Source organism: Oryctolagus cuniculus, chromosome 2, assembly GCF_964237555.1.
Source record: "Oryctolagus cuniculus chromosome 2, mOryCun1.1, whole genome shotgun sequence".
Lineage (NCBI taxonomy): Eukaryota > Metazoa > Chordata > Mammalia > Lagomorpha > Leporidae > Oryctolagus > Oryctolagus cuniculus.
The window spans coordinates 163,426,012-163,445,719 of NC_091433.1; the positions used below are offsets into that span (position 1 = coordinate 163,426,012).

Sequence of the window (19,708 nt, forward strand, 5' to 3'; positions counted from 1 at the left end):
ACAGGCAGAGTGGACAGTGAGAGAGAGAGACAGAGAGAAAGGTCTTCCTTTGCCGTTGGTTCACCCTCCAATGGCCACTGCGGCCGGCACACCGCGCTGATCCGAAGGCAGGAAGCAGGTGCTTCTCCTGGTCTCCCATGGGGTGCAGGGCCCAAGCACTTGGGCCATCCTCCACTGCACTCCCTGGCCACAGCCGAGAGCAGGGCTGGAAGAGGGGCAACCGGGACAGAATCCGACGCCCCAACCGGGACTAGAACCTGGTGTGCTGGCGCCGCTAGGCGGAGGATTAGCCTATTGAGCCGTGGCACTGGCTGAGAGAGCAAATCTTGATCTGACCTAGGACTTAAAGGTTAGATGTACATTTGCAAAAAAACTTACTGTGAATTCATTCCAGAAGGATAAATAGGGATAAAAATACTACTGTGGAACTTAAGTGGGCAAAGAGATAATAGACAACTATTCTAATGAAGCCCACATTGGAAAATATGATAGATAATATTTCTCATAGCCAAGATCTAGATCAGTGAATGGCAACTGAAGATTGGAACTCATTTGATTTACAGTGTAGTGTTTTCCAGATTCATCAGGGCCAATCTTGTCTTTCTAACCTGCATGGGGAACTATTTAGATGCTGTTCAGTAAAATTTCTTTTGTTTTGCTCCTTTCTTCTCTGTTGGCTTTAAAGTTAACAGATTTCATTTTTATCCTTTTGGTAGTTTCTCTTAAATTTCATCATTTCTAATGTAAAGCTAATTGATCTCTCTCTTCTCCGTAAGGTCAGTATGTAGTCCTTAGAATGCTTAATTTTTTTTTTTTAGTGAATGCTCAGCATACAAGCATTCTTTTTTTTTTTTTAAGAATTTTATTTAGGCCGTCACCGCGGCTCAATAGGCTAATCCTCCGCCTAGTGGCGCCGGCACACCGGGTTCTAGTCCCAGTCGGGGTGCCGGATTCTGTCCCGGTTGCCCCTCTTCCAGGCCAGCTCTCTGCTGTGGCCAGGGAGTGCAGTGGAGGATGGCCCAAGTCCTTGGGCCCTGCACCCCATGGGAGACCAGGAAAAGCACCTGGCTTCAGATCAGCGCAATGCGCCGGCCGCGGCGGCCATTGGAGGGTGAACCAACAGCAAAAAGAAGACCTTATCTCTGTCTCTCTCTCACTGTCTACTCTGCCTGTCAAAAGAAAAAAAAAAGATTTTTATTTATTTTTGACAGGTAGAGTTATAGACAGAGAGAGAAACAGAGAGAAAGGTCTTCCTTCCATTGGTTTACTCCTCAAATGGCCGTCATGGCCAGAGCAAAGCTGATCCGAAGCCAGGAGTCAGGAGCATCTTTCCTGGTCTCCCACGTGGGTGCAGGCGCCCAAGCACTTGAGCCATCCTCCACTGCCCTCGTGGGCCACAGCAGAGAGCTGGACTGGAAGATGAGCATCCGGGGCTAGAACCAGCGCCCATATGGGATGCCGGCGCCACAGGAGGAGGATTAACCTTGTGAGCCGTCGCGCCGGCCCCTCGAATGCTTAATTTCATCCACTGCCTTTCTATTTTGTGTTATCTCTTATTTTGATTATTATACACTATTCTTAAATGTCCCAGATGAGGCTTATCACTGTTTTATGCAGAGAGTGCTTTTTTTTACAATGTTTTTTCAATTTCTGTCCTCATGGTTTCCTCCTGGTTTCTTACTTCTTTATTGCAGGTTCAGTTCTTTTCAGTATAGAGGCAATATTTGGAAGGATTTTTTTTTTTTTTTTAAATGAAGGACTGTGGGGCCGGCACTGTGTCGTAATGGGTAAAGCCCAGCAACCCTTACGGGCTCTCATTTGAGCCCTGGTTGCTCCACTTCCGATCCAGCTCTCTGTTATAGCCTGGAAAAGCAGTGGAGGATGGCCCAAGTGCTTGGGCCCCTTCACCTTCACAGGAGACCTTGAAGAAGCTTTTGACTCCTGGTTTCAAATCGAGCCAGCTCCAGCCATTGTGTCTGTTTGAAGAGTGAACCAGCAGATGGAAGACTTCTCTGCCTCTGCCTTTCTGTAATTCTACTTTTCAAATAAATAAACCTTTAAAAAAATAAAAATTAAAAAATAAAACGAGAGGCCGGCGCCACGACTCACTTGGCTAATCCTCCGCCTGCAGCACCAGCACCCCGGGTTCTAGTCCCAGTTGGGGCACTGGTTCTGTCACGGTTGCTCTTCTTCCAGTCCAGCTCTCTACTGTGGCCAGGAGGGCAGTGGAGGATGGCCCAAGTGCTTGGGCCCTGCACCCTCATGGGAGACCAGGAGGAAGCACTTGGCTCCTGGCTTCCGATTGCCACAGCACCAGCTGTAGCGGCCATTTGGGGAGTGAACCAACAGAAGGAAGACCTTTCTCTTTCTCTCTCTCTCACTGCCTAACTCTGCCTGTCAAAAATAAATAAATAATAAATAAATAAATAAAATGAGGGACTGTGTAAGGTAAACTTAGTCTTTTCTCCCTTCCCCAAATGTATTTTTTCTTTACTTATAAGTGTGAACATAGCAGGGGCTAGAACTCTTAAGTTGGCATTTTTTTCTCTTTACTTTGAAGATATTTTCTTGTTTTCTCTTTACCTGTTGCTGCTGAGAAATTGGATCTCTTTTTTTACTTTTATTTTTTTTTTAGCTAATCCAACTTTTCCCTGTGGTTGAGTTTTAAGATTTTTTTGTTGTTGTTCTGGGGCTGGTGCTGTGGAGTGAGTGGTAGATGAAGCCTCCTCCTGCAGAGCCAGCATCCCATATGGGAGCCAGTTCATGTCCCGGCTGCTCCACTTCCAATCTAGCTCTCTGCTATGGCCTGGGAAAGCAATGGAAGATGGACCAAGTGCATGGGCCCCTGCACCCACGTGGGAAACCCAGATGTTTCTGGCTTCGGTTCGGCCCAGCTCTGGCCATTTGGCCACTTGGGGATTAAACCAGCAGATGGAGGACCTTTCTCTTACCTCTCCCTCTCTCTCTAACTCTCTTTCAAATAAATAAATAAAAATATTTTTTTAAGAAAAAGATTTTTTTTTCTTTGACTTTGGTATCCTGCAGTTTCACACTGTTGTGTGTGACTTTAAATAAAAGTATTTGTTGCTTTTCTTCAATCTGAAATGAAGCATATTTCATCAGTCCTGAAAGATTGTGAACTGTTAGATGTTTGGCTGTCATTTCTTCCCCCACCACTTTTCTATTGTTTCTCTTTAGTATCCTTTATCCTTTTATTTTTCCATGTCTCATAACATCATGATTTTTCAACTCTTTATTCTTTTTTTTGACAGGCAGGGTTAGACAGTGAGAGACAGAGAAAGGTCTTCCTTCCATTGGTTCACCACCCAAATGGCTGCTATGGCTGGCACTGTGCCAATCCAAAGCCAGGAGCCAGGGGCTTCCTCCTGGTCTCCCATGCGGGAACAGGGCCCAAGTACTTGGGCCATCCTCCACTGCCTTACTGGGCCACCGCAGAGAGCTGGAATGGAAAAGGAGCAACCGGGACAGAATCCATTGGTTTCTTCTACATGTGTTGGTTTACATTCTGTGAAGAGAGCCTTTTCTTTTTTAGTTTTAACTTTTATTTAATAAATATAAATTTCCAAAGTACAGTTTTTGGGTTACAGTGGCTTTCCCCCCCTAACCTCCCTCCTACCCACAACCCTTCCATCTCGCGCTCCCTCTTCCATCTCATTCACATCAAGATTCATTTTCAATTATCTTCATATACAGAAGAGCAATTTAGTATATACTAAGTGAAGATTTCAACAGTTTGCACCCACACAGAAACACAAAGTGTAAAGTACTGTTTGAGTACTAGTTATACTGTTAATTCACATAGTACAACACATTAAGGACAGAGATCCTATATGGGGAGTAAGTGCACAGTGACTCCTGTTGTTGATTTAACAATTGACACTCTTGTTTATGGCATCAGTAATCACCTGAGGCTCTTGTCATGAGTTGCCAAGGCTATGGAAGCCTTTTGAGTTCGCCAAATCTGATCTTATTTAGACGAGGTCATAGTCAAAGTGGAAGTTCTCTCCTCCCTTCAGAGAAAGGTACCTCTTTCTTTGATGGCCCGATCTTGCTGCTGGGATCTCACTCGCGGAGATCTTTCATTTAGGTCAGTTTTTTTGTTTGTTTGTTTGCCACAGTACTTGGCTTTCTGTGCCTGAAATACTCTCATGGGCTTTTCAGCCAGATCCGAATGCCTTAAGGGCTGATTCTGAGGCCAGAGTGCTGTTTAGGACATCTGCCATTTGATGAGTCTGCTGTGTATCCTGCTTCCCATGTTGGATTGTTCTCTCTCTCTCTCTCTCTTTTTTTTTTTTTTTTTTTTTGACATGCAGAGTGGACAGTGAGAGAGAGAGAGACAGAGAGAAAGGTCTTCCTTTTTTCCGTTGGTTCACCCCAAAATGGCCGCTTCGGCCAGCGCACCATGCCGATCTGAAGCCAGGAGCCAGGTGCTTCTCCTGGTCTTCCATGCGGGTGCAGGGCCCAAGGACTGCACTGCACTCCCATGCCACAGAGAGCTGGACTGACTGGAAGAGGAGCAACTGGGACAGAATCCAGCGCCCCAACCGGGACTAGAACCCGGGGTGCTGGCACCGCAGGTGGAGGATTAGCCTAGTGAGCCATGGCACCGGGCCAGTTCTCTCCTTTTAATTCTGTCAGTTAGTATCAGCAGACACTGGTCTTTTTTATGTGCTCCCTTTGTCTCTTAGTCCTATCATTATGATCAGATATGAACAGAAATTGATCACTTGGACTAGTGAGATGGCATTGGTACATGCCACCTTGATGGGATTGACTTGGAATCCCCTGGCACGTTTCTAACTCTACTGTTTGGGGCAAGTCAAATTGATCATGTGCCGAAGTGTACATCTTCCTCTCTTATTCCCATTCTTATATTTAACAGGGATCACTTTTCAGTCAAATTTAAACACCTAAGAATAATTGTGTGTAAATAAAAGAGTTCAACCAATAGTATTAAGTAGAAAAATACTAAAAGGGATAAAGTGTTAAGTTATTCCTTGACAGTCAGGACAAGGGCTGATCAAGTCACTGATTCTCATAGTGTCCATTTCACTTCAGCAGGTTTCCTTTTAGGTGCTCGGTTAATTGTCACTGATCAGGGAGAAGAGAGCCTTTTCTTCTCCACTTGTTGATGTACTTATTTTTTGTATTATGGATTTTTATTCTATTCATTGGGTTTTAATTTCATCCTTATTATTTATTTTGATGCTCAGAATATTTCACATTTGGCTATTTGGATTCTAGCTTAGCTTGACTTGCCATTAGCAAAATATCATAGATGATGGCTTAAACAATGGAAATTTATTTACTTAGGTTATGGAGGCTAGACATCTAAGATCAGGCTGTCAGCATGGTTGGTTTCTGATAAGGGCTGTCTTCCTGGCTTGTAAGTAGCCTTCTCAAGGGTACTTACACAGTAAGAGGGCAAGCTGTCTGGTGTCTCCTCTTACAGGGACACAAATCCCATAATGAGGACCCCACCTTCCTTACCTCATCTAAACCCATTTATCTCCCAAAAGTCTCATCTCCAAGTATCATCAGATTGGGGTTAGGACTTCAATATGTGAATCTTAGAGGGACCTGATAGAGTCCATAGCCTTTTACATATTAATAATTATGTTTGGAATTTGTTATTCTTTTTCAAGTATATATCCTTTTTATAGTTCCCTGTTTTCAGTTTTTTACCCCTTTTATAACTTTCACCATTTTAACATATTTCGTAACATTTTCTTTCAAACTAGTGTTCTATAATTTCAAATTTTGGAAGATTGGTTTGTTATATGGGCTCTCATAGTACATTTTTATTCTGAATTCATTTTATTCTGAATTCATCTTTTTTTTTAAGAATATTTGTGGCTAAAATTGGGGATGGGTATGTATGTTTCCAAAATAATTTTGCTTTTGCTTATTGTAGGAATTTCATGAGTTTTCTTGGTCTGAGACTAATTTTTATATTAATTTCTCAGTTTGAAATTCTCCGTATCTGTTGGCTAATATAAATTTGAAATAGAAACCATGTCTTTTTATGACTTGAAAGCTCATTTCTTTTTATTACTGAACAATAGTCCATTTTGTGATTGTATCATGGGTTTGTTTACCCATTGAAGGACATTTTGGCGCCTTCAGAGTTTTGATAGTTATGAGTAAAGCTGCTATAAAAATCCATGTGCTGTTTTCTTATGTGGACTAAAATTTTCAGCTCATTTGGGTAAATACCAAGTTGTATGTGATTGCTGGATTGCATGATAAGATTATTTCTGGTTTACAAGTAGTTGCCCAACTGTCTCACAAAGTGACTATTACACTCTGCATTCCTACTAGTAATGAATGAGAGTTCTTGTTGCTGTTAGTGTTTCAGGTTTTGGCCATTCTTTTCTTTAAGCGAGAGCATGCAGGAGTCAGCGACAGACAGACCAATCTTCCGTCTTTTGGTTCACTCCCCAAATGTTCAAGAGCCTGGAACTCGGTCCAGGCCTTCCATGTTAATGGCAGGGACCCAAGTACTTGAGCCATCACCTACTGCCTCCTAGTGTGCACATTTGCAGGGATATAGATTAGACGTATAAGCAGAAGTGAAATCCAGACACTCTGATAAAGGATGTGAGTGTCTCAAGGAGATCCTAACTGTTGGGCCAAACATGTGTCCCTGGTTTTGGCCAGTCTAATGAAGTATCTATAGTGATTTCTATTTTTTTTAATATGCAAACTTCTAGTAATATATGATGTAAGCCTATTTTTGTATGCTTATTTGCTCTCTGTATATCTTTTTTTTCTTGTAAAATGTCAGTTCAGATCTTTAATCCTTTTTAAAATTGGATTTTTATTTATTTATTTATTTGACAGGTAGAGTTATAGACAGTGAGAGAGAGAGACAAAGAGAAAGGTCTTTCTTCTGTTGGTTCACCCCCTAAATGGCCACTATGGCCAGTGCTGTGCCGATCCAAAGCCAGGAGCCGGGTACTTCCTCCTGGTCTCCCATGCGGGTGCAGGGCCCAAGCACAGGTGCTCAACAAATACTCCTGAAGAACACACTCAAAGGGGGTATGATATGATATGATATGATATGATACTGGAAAAATTAGCAGGATCAACCTCAACTAGAGACTACAGAAGATATTTCCTCCTACTTCCTGACTCACTGGCAGGCAGCTATAATTGGGAACCAGGGCCAGAAATCAAACCAGATACTTTAAGAAATGCAGGTGTCATAACTGGTAGGCCAAGTAGGAGTGACTTTTTAGATATAACACCAAAGGCATAATCCATGAAAGAAACAGTAGATAATTTTGACTTCATTAAAATTAAAAACTTCTGTTCTAAGAAAGATACTGTAAAGAACAAAAAAAAGTCACTGACTATGGGAAAAAAATCTGCTAAACATACCTGGTAAAGGACATGTATCCAAGACAGCTAACTCTTAAAAACTCAGCAGTTAAAAAAAAAATCCAATTTTGGGCCAGTGCCGTGGCTCACTTGGTTAATCCTCCGCCTTGCGGCACTGGCATCCCATATGGGCGCCGGGGTCTAGTCCCAGTTGCTCCTCTTTCAGTCCAGCTCTCTGCTGTGGCCCGGGAAGGCAGTGGAGGATGGCCCAAGTGCTTGGGCCCTGCACCCACATGGGAGACCAGGAGGAAGCACCTGGCTCCTGGCTTCGGATCGGCGCAGCGCCGGCCGTAGCAGTCATTTGGGGGGGTGAACCAGCAGAAGGAAGACCTTTCTCTCTCTCACTAACTCTGCCTGTCCAAAAATAAATAAATAAATAAAATGAGTGAATCAAAATGTGGAGTTAGATTTGGGACAGCTTGATTAAAATAATATATTGTAGTAGAAAAGTGTCTTCTCCAATCCACATCTTGGGAAGTGGTAGACTAGCATATTTGAAGGGTCCAGTGGAGAGATTCAATAAAGAAGGAAAGAGCACACATGAAAACAAGAGTGGGGGTAGTGTTGTGGCATAGTGGATAAAGCTACCATCTGTAACACTGGCATCCCATATGGGTGCCACTTTGAGTCCCAGCTGCTCCACTTCTGATCCAGTTCCCTGCTAATGCATGTGGGAAAGCAGCAGATGATAGCCCAAATGCTCCTGTCTTTGGCCTGGCCCAGCCCCAGCCATAGTAGCCACTTGAGGAGTGAAACAGTGGATGGAAGATATCTCCCTCTCCACTCCCTCCTTCCCTGTCCTCCCTTCCCTCCCCTCCTCTCCCCTCCCCTCCCCTCCTCTCCCCTCTCCTCCCCTCTCCTTCCCTCCCCTCTTCTTTCCTTTCCTTTCCTCTCCTCTCCTCTCTTATCCCCTCCTCTCCCTTCCCCTTTCCTCTTGTCTTCTTTCAAGTAAAATAAAATAAAAAATAAATATTTTCAAATCCCTCTTAGTATTTTTTTGTTTGTTCTACTTAATACTTTTGGTTGAATACTGTAATCCATACACAGTTATTCTTAAGTGTTGAAACTGAAAAGTGATCGCTGTTAAATATAAGAGTGGGAATAAGAGAGGGAAGAGATGTGCAATTTGGGACATGCTCAAGCTGACTTGCCCCAGACGGTAGAGTTAGAAACATACCAGGGGATTCCAATTCAATCCCATCAAGTGGCATGTACCAGTGCCATCTCACTAGTCCAAGTGATCAATTTCTGTTCACAATTGATCATAATGAAAGGACTAAGAGCCAAAGGGAGCACATAAACAAGACTAGTGTCTGCAAATACTGATAGAATAAAAAAGGGAGAGAACGATCCAACATGGGAAGCGAGATACACAGCAGACTCATCGAATGGCAGATGTCCTAAACAGCACTCTGGCCTCAGAATCAGCCCTTAAGGCATGCGGATCTGGCTGAAAAGCCCATGAGAGTATTTCAGGCACGGAAAGCCAAGTACTGTGGCAAACAAACAAACAAAAAAACTGACCTAAATGAAAGATCTCCGCGAGTGAGATCCCAGTGGAAAGAACAGGTCATCAAAGAAGGAGGTATCTTTCTCTGAAGGGAGGAGAGAACTTCCACTTTGACTACGACCTTGTCTAAATATGATCAGAGTTGGGGAACTCTTCCCTGACTTCCCCAAGGCTTCCATAGCCTTGGTAACTCCTGACAAGAGCCTAGGGTGATTACTGATGCCATAAACAAGAGTGTCAATTTGTTAATTCAACAACAGGAGTCACTGTGCACTTACTCCTCATGTAGGATCTCTATCCTTAATGTGCTGTACATTGTGAGTTAATGCTATAACTAGTACTCGAACAGTATTTTTCACTTTGTGTTTCTATGTGGGTGCAAACTGTTGAATTCTTTACTTAATATATGCTAAACTGATCTTCTGTATATAAAGAAAATTGAAAATGAATCTTGATGTGAATGGAAGGGGAGAGGGAGCGGGAAAGGGGAGGGTTGCGGATGGGAGGGAAGTTATGGGGGGGGAAGCCATTGTAATCCATAGGCTGTACTTTGGAAGTTTATATTCATTAAATAAAAGTTAAAAACAAAAACAAAAACAAAAAATCTTTAAAGAAACTAAGAATCCTTCAGTGATGGAAGTGTTACAGGATCCCTGCACACTGCCCAGTCACACTCCACAATGCCAGTTCTTTGAGTAGAGATAGGCCTACTTCTGCTGCTGCTACTACAACTACTGCAGCTAATGAGTAAGGAACCAGGACAAATCCATCATAAATCTGCCTCCCTGATTGGGGGTTGAGGAAACTTTACACCTCAGTTAAGAGAAATTGTACGCTGCAAGGGACATCTCAATTGGAGAGGCTTGGGATTAGGCCAGAATTTAATAGGACATTTAATTTTGGATCTCTGTATTTGAGGTATCCTTAGCTTCTGGAAAGAGTCCAGTGCACTCGAATTCCCATGTTGCTGTGGCTGCTTTGGTTTTGCCAATGAGGTCCTTCTTCCTCTGCACATGCCCAGGTGTGCCCCTCCCTCCATTTGGGTGTTTGCTTCTCAGACATGCAGAAAGTCCTGGGCGGGGTGAGGAGTAATAGTGTCTTTAATAAATGATTAGACCGATCATTAGAGCATGAAATAAGGGAACATTCAGGAGAAGGATGGGGAAGCATAACAAGAGGTTTTTAACCAGGGAAAACCTGGTAAAAAGGCAGTCTAAGGTTAAATGTTAAGGGAAGAGCCATCTTGCTTGGGTTTTCAGAGGGAACAAAGTCCTCATTTAATGTCTAAGGATTTCACAATTCATAGTTTCAGATTTTTCCCTTGCAGTGTGGTACCAGGGGTGAATGAATGATAATACAAAAGATCTGTGCTGTAAGTACACATGTATATGAAAGTTATGGTCCTTTGGGCTGGTATTACAAATTAGTATTTCTAGATGAAACAGGTAAAAATAATGGAGTAAATTGGGATAGTGAGGGGTTACGCACAACTCTTGTCAGAGTTCTTTCAACATCTACACGTACTTAAAAGTTTTTTTTCTGATTCCTGTATTCCTTTTAGTGCCTGAGCAGAATGGTTGATTTATTATATCCCTCTGTCCCTACGCAAGAGAGATTGTACTCCCTGCATTCTGTTCTTAGGAGGTAACAAGGTGGATGGAAAGAAGAACATATTGAAGATTGAAAGTAGCAGGAAACCCAGCTCAGATATTTGTGAGAACTTAGTCATCTTCTCTTGCTCCAGTCCTTGCCTTGCCTGCCTCACCTCTGCTCCACACCCTTTCTTCCATCAATAAAAACACAGATCTTAAACCTTCAAAGCATTCAGGATGGAATACAAAGCCTGTTTAAAAAAACAGGCCATCCAGAATTATGTTTATTTTTCTAATGCCACTCAGTTTGAGAAGTCAGTCACTGTCATTTTTATTTCATAGTTATTGTGTTTATATTTCTCTTTTGGGGTCTGATGTTTCTGGTTAGTGCTGTTGTCTCACTGATACTACTGGAGCCTGCTAATCGTGTACGATGTTTTGATTTGGCATGTTGAGATTCTTTATTTCCTTCCAATAAACTGTGGTTACATGAGGTTTGGCAATATGGTTGTTTTTTCTATCAAAAAACAAAATTGGAAGTTTGTTTTAATTACTGGGCAGAGCTACTATTTTTATAGTAGGTTAGTATTGTTTATGTTGAATTTCTTTAGCTGTTTCTATTATGTTATGATGCAATACTTGAATTAAAACTACAGAATATTTCTGTAATCTAACATTGCTTTTATAAGAAGTAATTAAAAATGTGAAATTAAAATAGACTATTTTGTAAGAATTTGACTATTTCAAATACTTATTTTGATAGTCTTTAGAAAAATATCTGGAAATATTATTTTTTTATATGGCAGAGAAGAAATCTAGCTTTTTAGCAATGTTTCCTGCAAAATTTATATGACAAGTTCAGGTGTTTTGTAAACAAGAGAAATTTTTTTTGTCTATCTGGCCAAGATTTAAACTTTGTAAATACATAGCAATTTAAAAAATTATTTAAATTTTTCATTTATTTTAGAATGATTTTAGGTCTATAAAAAGTCGTGAAAAGTCAACTCAGTTTCCTCTTTTGTTAATATATTACCACGATAAATTCATAACACTTGATCTTAGCCAAAAGGTCGAGAAGCGATGATACATTGATCACAACTAATGATCAACATTTGTATGGTACTGTCAGCTAACTTCACAATTTATTTAGATTTTGCTAGTTTTTCCCTAATGTCTCTTTTGTGTCTCGATATCACTTCCAGGATACCATATTACATTTAGTCATCAGGTAGGCAGAATTTCTGGTCTATGACAGTTTCATACACTTGTTTTGTTTTGTTTTGTTTGGCCTCGACTGTTTTGAGGGATATTGATAGGTATTTTGTAGAATGTTTCTCAATTTAGGTTTGTTTTTAAACTTGAGTTATAGATTCTGGGATGGGTGGAGAGTCTGTGCTGTTATTATAACTTATCAATGGCCATGTTAACCTTGATCTTTGGTCGTGTTTATGAAGTTTCTATAATATGATGTTACTTCCCATCCCCTACCCCCATCCCCAGCCTTTCATGTTGTGCTCCTTAAAGGCAAGTCACTAACTAAACTTTATTTTTGTCCCACCCTGGGGTGAGGGAGACGGGCTGAGGAGCTAAGCTTTACTTCTGAGAGATGGGGTAGCTATAGAAATGTCTTGGACTTCTTCTGTTAGATTGTATTCAGTTATTTTATATACACATGAATTTATGAATATTTCATACTTTGGGTCATAATCCAGTACCACATGATTTATTTTTTTTCAGATTTCCAGCTTAGCCATTGGTAGCTCTTTCAGGTTGTCTCTTGTGTCCGTTTCATATGTTCGCATCATTTGCTTTTAACATTTACTTTAAGGCACTTATTTGTTAGCTCTTTCTGACACGACAGGAGGCTTCAGGCTCATCTTGTAACTTCCTTCCTAATAATCAACCAAAGCGCCCTGGTTCCTTTTATGGAAGAATTAGAAACCATGACCTGGGCTTTGGTGCTGAGCGTCCTTCTGTGAACTTCTACACGTAATAATCAATTCTAGTCATAATCCATGCTATGATGTAGGAACTTTAATTTTCTACTTTATGTACAAAGACAGAGGGGCACAGAGAGCTTAAGTAATTTATTCCAGGGCCCACAGCTAGTAAATGGTAGGGTCAGCAATTGAACCTAGATAGCCTGTGTCAAGTCCATTCATTGGGCTGTTCTGCCAGAAATAGATGTGTGAAAACATGGAGGTATACGGCCATACTGTTCACTCTTGAGTTTTTTAAAAGTATTTGTTTTTGGTGAGGAAAGTGGATTGGAAGTGATTCAGTGATGCCAGAAAAATCCCTAAAGTGCCCCCCCCATGCTTATGAGAGGAGACAGTGGTTAGAAAAGAGTACATTTCCTTAAAAATATGAACATACAGACATGAAATGGTACACTCCCCAAAGGAAAGTGTTTTTTTCTGGTTGAGGAGATCATGCTTGTGAGGAAAGTAGTTTACACATTGGAATAAAACATGGACAGTCCCCCCTCCCAGCCATTGCATGACAATTGCCAGAATATTATTTTTCCTTCTGTTAGAAGCATGTGGCTGTCACCCTCTTCACATATGTCTCTTGCACAGAGGGGAGAGGAGTGGGTCAGAATCGCAGTTAGCAGAGGCGTTTTGTTGGCTGCTTATCAAGTCGAAACCAAATTAGCTGAAGGGATTTCTTTATTAACATGCCAGAAACATCTTATCTTTTCCATTTTACCAGAACCTGTTTAGCAGTTGGTTCCATTGGTCCACTTCTATGGAAAATCTTAGTACTTTTTCTGGAGTTTTGTTTTTAAGCAGTACAGTTTTCCATCTATATCCCCTAACGTCAGACTTAAATTTTTTAACTGTTATTTTGTTATAATTCATATACCACATAACTTACCATATAATTCAATAAATTGTACAACTCAAATTCAAGTCTTAAAATCAGAGGCATGGTATGGAGAGAGGGAATTTATTCTTGAAATATTGTTTTATAATTCTTCCATATTAGGATTATTATAAGGATTAGAGAGCCTGAAAAACCATAGAAACTATCAGAATGTGGTTTCATTTGGTCCTTGTTGGAATAATGTTCACAATGTCTTGTTTACACCATAATTCTATTTTCCTTCTTGTTCTTTCCTGGCTATCTCCTTTTTGCTCCCTCAGTTTTAAGGGCATTTAATCACATAAGCCTGGTTCAGTTAAGTATAATTAAATTGAAGTTAGATTTCTCTTAGTACTTGCCTACCAATAAATGCCAGGAGAAGAGATTTTTGTATGCAAAGAACTTCCATTTCTTTAGTGTGGAGCATGATAAATTTCTACTGTTGCTTAAAGTCAGATGAATTAGCATAGAATATCCAAAGGAAACTTGAATCATTAATTCTGATGTTTGTCCAATTGTGCAACATACTTATAAAATGAGGCTCATAAATTTGTTGCAATTTGAGAATCATGACTTTCTTGCATCCCAGGAGGACTTTGGACTTTAGAAATAAAGGCTGTCATTTTACAACCTCTCCCATTGAATCACAGCTTCTGCTACCTTTTTTGTGCTACAGCTTCTCTCTTCTTCTGGGTTGTCTCACAACCACAACGAATGAGGCACAAGACAAGGAAGACAAGCAAAATGACGGACATTTATTGCAAGAGGCAGAGAAACCTTCCCAGCTGCCAGAAGGGCCTGTGGTCAAAGGCACTGCCTGGCTCAGGATTTTGATGTGTTTCTGAAGGAGGATTTTTGCCTGACTGGTTGGGTATATGCTAATGAAGTATGCTATGTGATCCTATCACAAAGTCCTCAGATCCTGGATGTGATTGATTTGTCCAGAACCAATGCAAAGCCTAACATGGAGTTCATATTACATAGGGAATTTAGGAATGAGCTCAAACAGGACCTTGGACAGATGCAAGAACATCTGAAGATTGCATTGTATGTTTCTCCCTTCTCTTCTCCACTAGGGCCCCTGGAAGGTTATTTCCTATGTTTCTTCTCAGGGCTCCTAGAGTCCTTTTCATTGATCCATATTGCTAAATTTGAATTTAACCTGTACTAGAAAATAAACTGTAATATATTTTTAAATGTAATCTTTGACATGTAATTTAACTTATTTATGCCTCAGTTTATACATTTGTATGATCAGAATGATTAGTAGTATTTAATTTGTTACTGTGAGGTTTAATAAAGCATTTAAATCTTACTACATTAACCTTCACGTAGTAAGTACTTCATAAATGTTAATTAATAGTATTTGTTTTTAGGGTGAGCATTTGGCCTAGTGTTAAACCACTGGTTGGGGTGCTTGTGTTATATTAGAGTGCCTAGATTGATTCCAGACTTTGCTCCAAATTGCAGCATCCTAAGAGGCAGCAAATTATGACTCAAGTAGTTTGGGCCCCTGCTATCCATGTGGAAGACCCAGATTGAATTTCCCACTCCTGGCTTCAGCCTTTGGTTGTATTTGGAGTGAACCAGAAGATATTCTTCATTGTTATGTAATTTTGGATCTGTGGTCATGATCCTGTTTAGAAAAGCCCTGTTGGGTGTTCTTATGGTTTTATTTATTTATTTACTTACTTACTTATTTATATATTAACGTTAGCCTGTCTTAGTCAGATTCTATTATAGCTTCTAAGTTATTCTTATTTTGTTTTTCTCTTTTTCCTCTTGCGTAGCACTAAACCAAATTGACACTTTTGGATTTCTGTTTCCCCCAGGTGTAACCAAACTTTCTTGGGATGACGTACCTTCTTTGTCCTCCTATAGTGTGCCAAACATTCACTGTTATCAGGTATTGAAGCCTCTTTTTATTTGCCACCACATGTAGCCAATATCATTTTCCCCATCTTCAGACCTTCAGATTTTTCTTTGCTAATAATCACAGTGGTTTTTTTTCCCGTGAAAATTGTATTCATGAAGATACTAAATGAATGATGCAGCTTTTGCTAAATAAAGTTAACTAGTTCTGTCTACTTTCTCATCAATCTCAATTGCTCACCCTGAAATTGGATTTTAAACGTTAGTTTTACCATATAGCAATGTTAAGTATTAACAAAAGCTTTGTATTCCTGCACCTAGCACCATACCCAACCTGTCATTAACTCCCAATAAATATTTAATAACTAAATGAGACACTGAAACAGCCATTCTCTTTCCTCATCTTACCATCATGAAATGGAGTCACTGTTTAAAGGTGTAACATAAGTTGGTACATTCATTCTGGAATTGATAGCACAGCTACTCAGTAAATTTTAGATAGGAAAAAATGTAGGGAAAGCATCAGCGTTTATGTCAGAAATGGGGGCATCAAACACTGACTTTCTGTATTCTACTTTCAAATTGGATATTAAATAACAGCTTTAAAAGTAGAATCCAAGTTTCTCTGAGGTAGATGTCCATTTCCTAAGCCACTCATACCTAAGGAGAGTAGAATTATATGGAGTAAATCATCAAAAAAAAGTATTACAATACTGTACTGTATTTAAGAGGACATTGATTGGATTCTGTCCATTTATCCCCAACGTTAAGAACAGTATAATGACATCAAAATCTTTTAAACACCTTTTATTTCTAAAAGGTGGCTTTTTGTTAAAGATTCATTTACTTATTTATTTATTTGAAAGACAGAGAAAGAGACAGAGAGAGAGAGAGCTTCCATCTGCTGGTTCACTCCCCAGATGGCTGCAACAGCCAGGGCTGAGCCTATCTGGAGGGAGCCAGGAGCCAGGAGCTTCTTCAGAGTCTCCAACATGGTTGCAGGGGCCCAAGGATTTGGGTCATCTTCCACTGCTTTCTCAGGTCATTGCAGATAGCTGGATTGGAAGAGGAGATGCCGGGTCTTGAACTAGCACCCATATGGGATACTGACAGTGTAGGTGGCAGTTTTACCTGTTATGCAACAGCACCAGCCGCTAAAAGGTGGCTTTAAATTTTTATTTTTTATTTATTTGAGAGAGAGAGATCTGTCCATTGGTTCATTCTCAAGCTGCCTACACCAGCCAATATGGGGCTGGGATCAAAGCCAGATATCAGGAACTCAATCCAGGTCTCCCACACAGCGGCAGGAACCCAATTACTTGAGCCATCACCTGATGCCTCCCAAGGTGCTCTGGAAGGAAGCTGAGATTGGGAGCAGAACTGGGAATTGAACCCAGGCACTCTGATACAGAATGCAGGCATCCCAACCAACAGCTTAGCTGCTAGGCCAAATACCCACCCCTACAAGATGTTAATGCCTATGTGGATGATGTAGCATGGACATGTTTTGTTTGAATGAAAAAAAATCATATAGAAAAAGTATTCTAGAATATCAACAACAATAACTCTGATATATGCTGTGAAAGCAAATGTCTGATGTCATTATACCACATAGCCTGTTGTGTATTTAAAATGGGTGTTCTGTACATTTTGATTTAAATGTGAGAAAGTTTCATTTTTTGAGAAGCTACAAAGCTTTTAAAAAAAGTTGGGAATGGTTTTGTACAACATATTACTAAGAATACTAGTTCCAGTCTTCAGCCACTCAAAGACCTTAACACAATCCTTTAAGTATCATTTGAATTATAACTAATTTAATATTTGTTTCTTAATGACAAATTCAGTTTTTCATCACACACTTCCGTGTTTATTCCAAAATCATGTAATAAGATACTTGGCTGTTACCAAGTAGTGACTATAATGGTTTTCAGTATAGTTTGTTATGATGCTATATAGGCACATAACCAAATTTTATACAGATAGAGAACTTTACAAAAAATTCTGATAGTTGCAGTATTATATTACCTGTTTGTTTATGATTATTTAGTTACTGAAATTTCTAGATTTGTGGAATTCTGTTAAGTTATTTTGAAAAGGGCCCAGATTGTTACATAAAGGCAGGCAACTCTTAACTGATTCTGACTCTTGGTGATATGTTCTACCAATCTTTCAAGGGTTCAGTTACTTCTTTTGGTTAGGTAGAGTGAAGGTTTTTTCCTGAACTGGAAATCAGCCTTGTTAGATGACAGATTAACAGCCTTTCTTCCATCTTTCTAAAATACTCAGACTTATGTGTAAAAGAAGCTAAAAAGTGATCAACCACAGCTCTTTCTCTGATGTAATCAGAAAAACTTAAAGAATATTGAAAAAGCAAATGTTGAACATAAGCATTTACAATATTTTATGTTTTGGGTTTGTGATAAGAAATTTTTCAAAGTATCTTTAACAGTGGAAGTATCTTTCTGCCCTTTCCACAGTTGGAATCAGCACTTAGAAACAATCCACTTAAGTACTATTCATTTTTTTAGTTATTTCTTCCCTTAACCATACTCTGTGTGTGTGTGTGTGTGTGTGTTTTAAGATTTATTTATTTATTTTAAAGGCAGAGTTACAGAGAGGCAGAGGTAGAGACAGAGAGAGAGGTCTTCCATTTGCTGGTTCACTCCCCAAGTGGCTGCCATGGCCAGAGGTGGGCTGATCCAAAGCCAGGAGCCAGGAGATTCTTCCAGGTCTCCCACGTGGGTAAAGGGGTCCAAGGACTTGGGCCATTTTCCACTGCTTTCCCACGCCATAGCAGAGAGCTGGATCAGAAGTGGAACACCTGGGACGTGAACTGACGTCCATATGGGATGCCAGCACTGCAGGCAGCGGCTTTACCCGCTTAGCCACAGCGCCAGCCCCCACCATTCTGTCTTCAACATAGTGCCTGGGGATTGGAGATGTGTCTTTACATTTGTTATAATGCTAGGTAAGTAGAGGTTTATGCAAACACTAACAAATAGAAATTGCATGTAAGAAGCTGGATGATTCTTAGTCTCTTTCTGCTGCAGTATTTTTTTTTTTTTTTTTTTTTTTGACAGGCAGAGTGGACAGTGAGAGAGAGAGACAGAGAGAAAGGTCTTCCTTTGCCATTGGTTCACCCTCCAATGGCCGCCGCAGCCGGCGCGCTGCGGCCGGCGCACCGCGCTGATCCGATGGCAGGAGCCAGGTGCTTTTCCTGGTCTCCCACGGGGTGCAGGGCCCAAGCACTTGGGCCATCCTCCACTGCACTCCCTGGCCACAGCAGAGGGCTGGCCTGGAAGAGGGGCAACCGGGACAGAATCCGGCGCCCCGACCGGGACTAGAACCCGGTGTGCTGGCGCCGCTAGGCGGAGGATTAGCCTAGTGAGCCGCGGCGCCGGCTTTCTGCTGCAGTATTAAATTACCTTGTCATCTTTAGTTTTCATTCTGAGCCTATCCCAGCATATATTGTTTGTTTGTTTTTAAACTTCTGATTTTTGCTCTTTGTATACTAAAGCTTTGTGGAGAAAATCTCAAACTGCTTCAGTATCTGTATTGAAACATCTAACTCAGTTTCAAGTGGATCTCTATTGAGGTTCAGTAATAATACTCATCTTTGACTCCCTTTCGTAATTCCCATCCAATACTTTCTTCAAACCTTTAATTTCATTTATTTAAGACACTATGCTTGGTTTTAAAAAAATTAAACGTATGTTCAGTGAATTTTATGCATCTATAGAGCACTAGGTATGTATAAGTAGTACTCTACGTATAGAATACAAATATTTATAAATAAGATAGTGCAGGTGCTAACAGCCTTAGCAGGAAAGATAAACACAAATAAGCATAGTACAGTGTTATTTTAGAAGTACATTTTAAATTCCGTGATGTTCTGTGGATGTAAATTCTGTCTGATTATGCCAAGGAAAGTGATAGCATAGAAATGCCCTTTAAGCGGGCCAGTGTTGTGGTGTTGCCAGTAAAACCACCACCTGCAACACCAGCATCCCGTATGGGTCTGGCTTGTGTCCCAGCTGCTCCACTTTCGATCCAGCTCCCTGCTAGTGGCCTGGGAAAAGCAAAGGAAGCTGTCAAGTGTTTAGACCCTAGCCACCCGTTTGGGAGACTAGGATGAAGCTCCTAGTTTTTGACCTGGACCAGCCTTGGCTGGTATAGTCATCTGGGGAGTGAACCAGCAAATGGAAGATCTCTCTCTGCCTTTCCCTCCCTGTGTAACTCTGAATTTCAAATAAATAAATAAATCTTTTAAAAAAAGAAGAAATGCCCTTTAAGCTTTTTTTCTTGTTAAAAAAAACATTTTTAGAAAATGCTTAATTGTGGTATAATTGATATGCAGTAACTGCACATATTTAAATTGTGTGATTTGCTAAGTTTTGACATGTGTATGCCTGTGAAACTATCACCACAATCAAAATAATAAATATGTCCATAATTCTCAGGTATC

General features: G+C 40.5%; 1 protein-coding gene across 3 annotated transcripts in view; it reads left to right on the forward strand.

Annotated features, from left to right (window-relative positions):
• MAP4K3 (mitogen-activated protein kinase kinase kinase kinase 3) overlaps positions 1 to 19,708 on the forward strand; it is a 222,876-nt gene that overhangs the window by 15,023 nt on the left and 188,145 nt on the right. The window contains exon 2 of one of the 3 annotated variants that reach the window (XM_051842965.2): positions 15,204 to 15,277. The exons of the other annotated variants lie outside the window; for them this stretch is intronic. The gene's annotated coding sequence lies outside the window, so the exon portion shown is untranslated. The remainder of the gene's footprint in view (positions 1 to 15,203; positions 15,278 to 19,708) is intronic. 3 annotated transcript variants of the gene reach the window in all.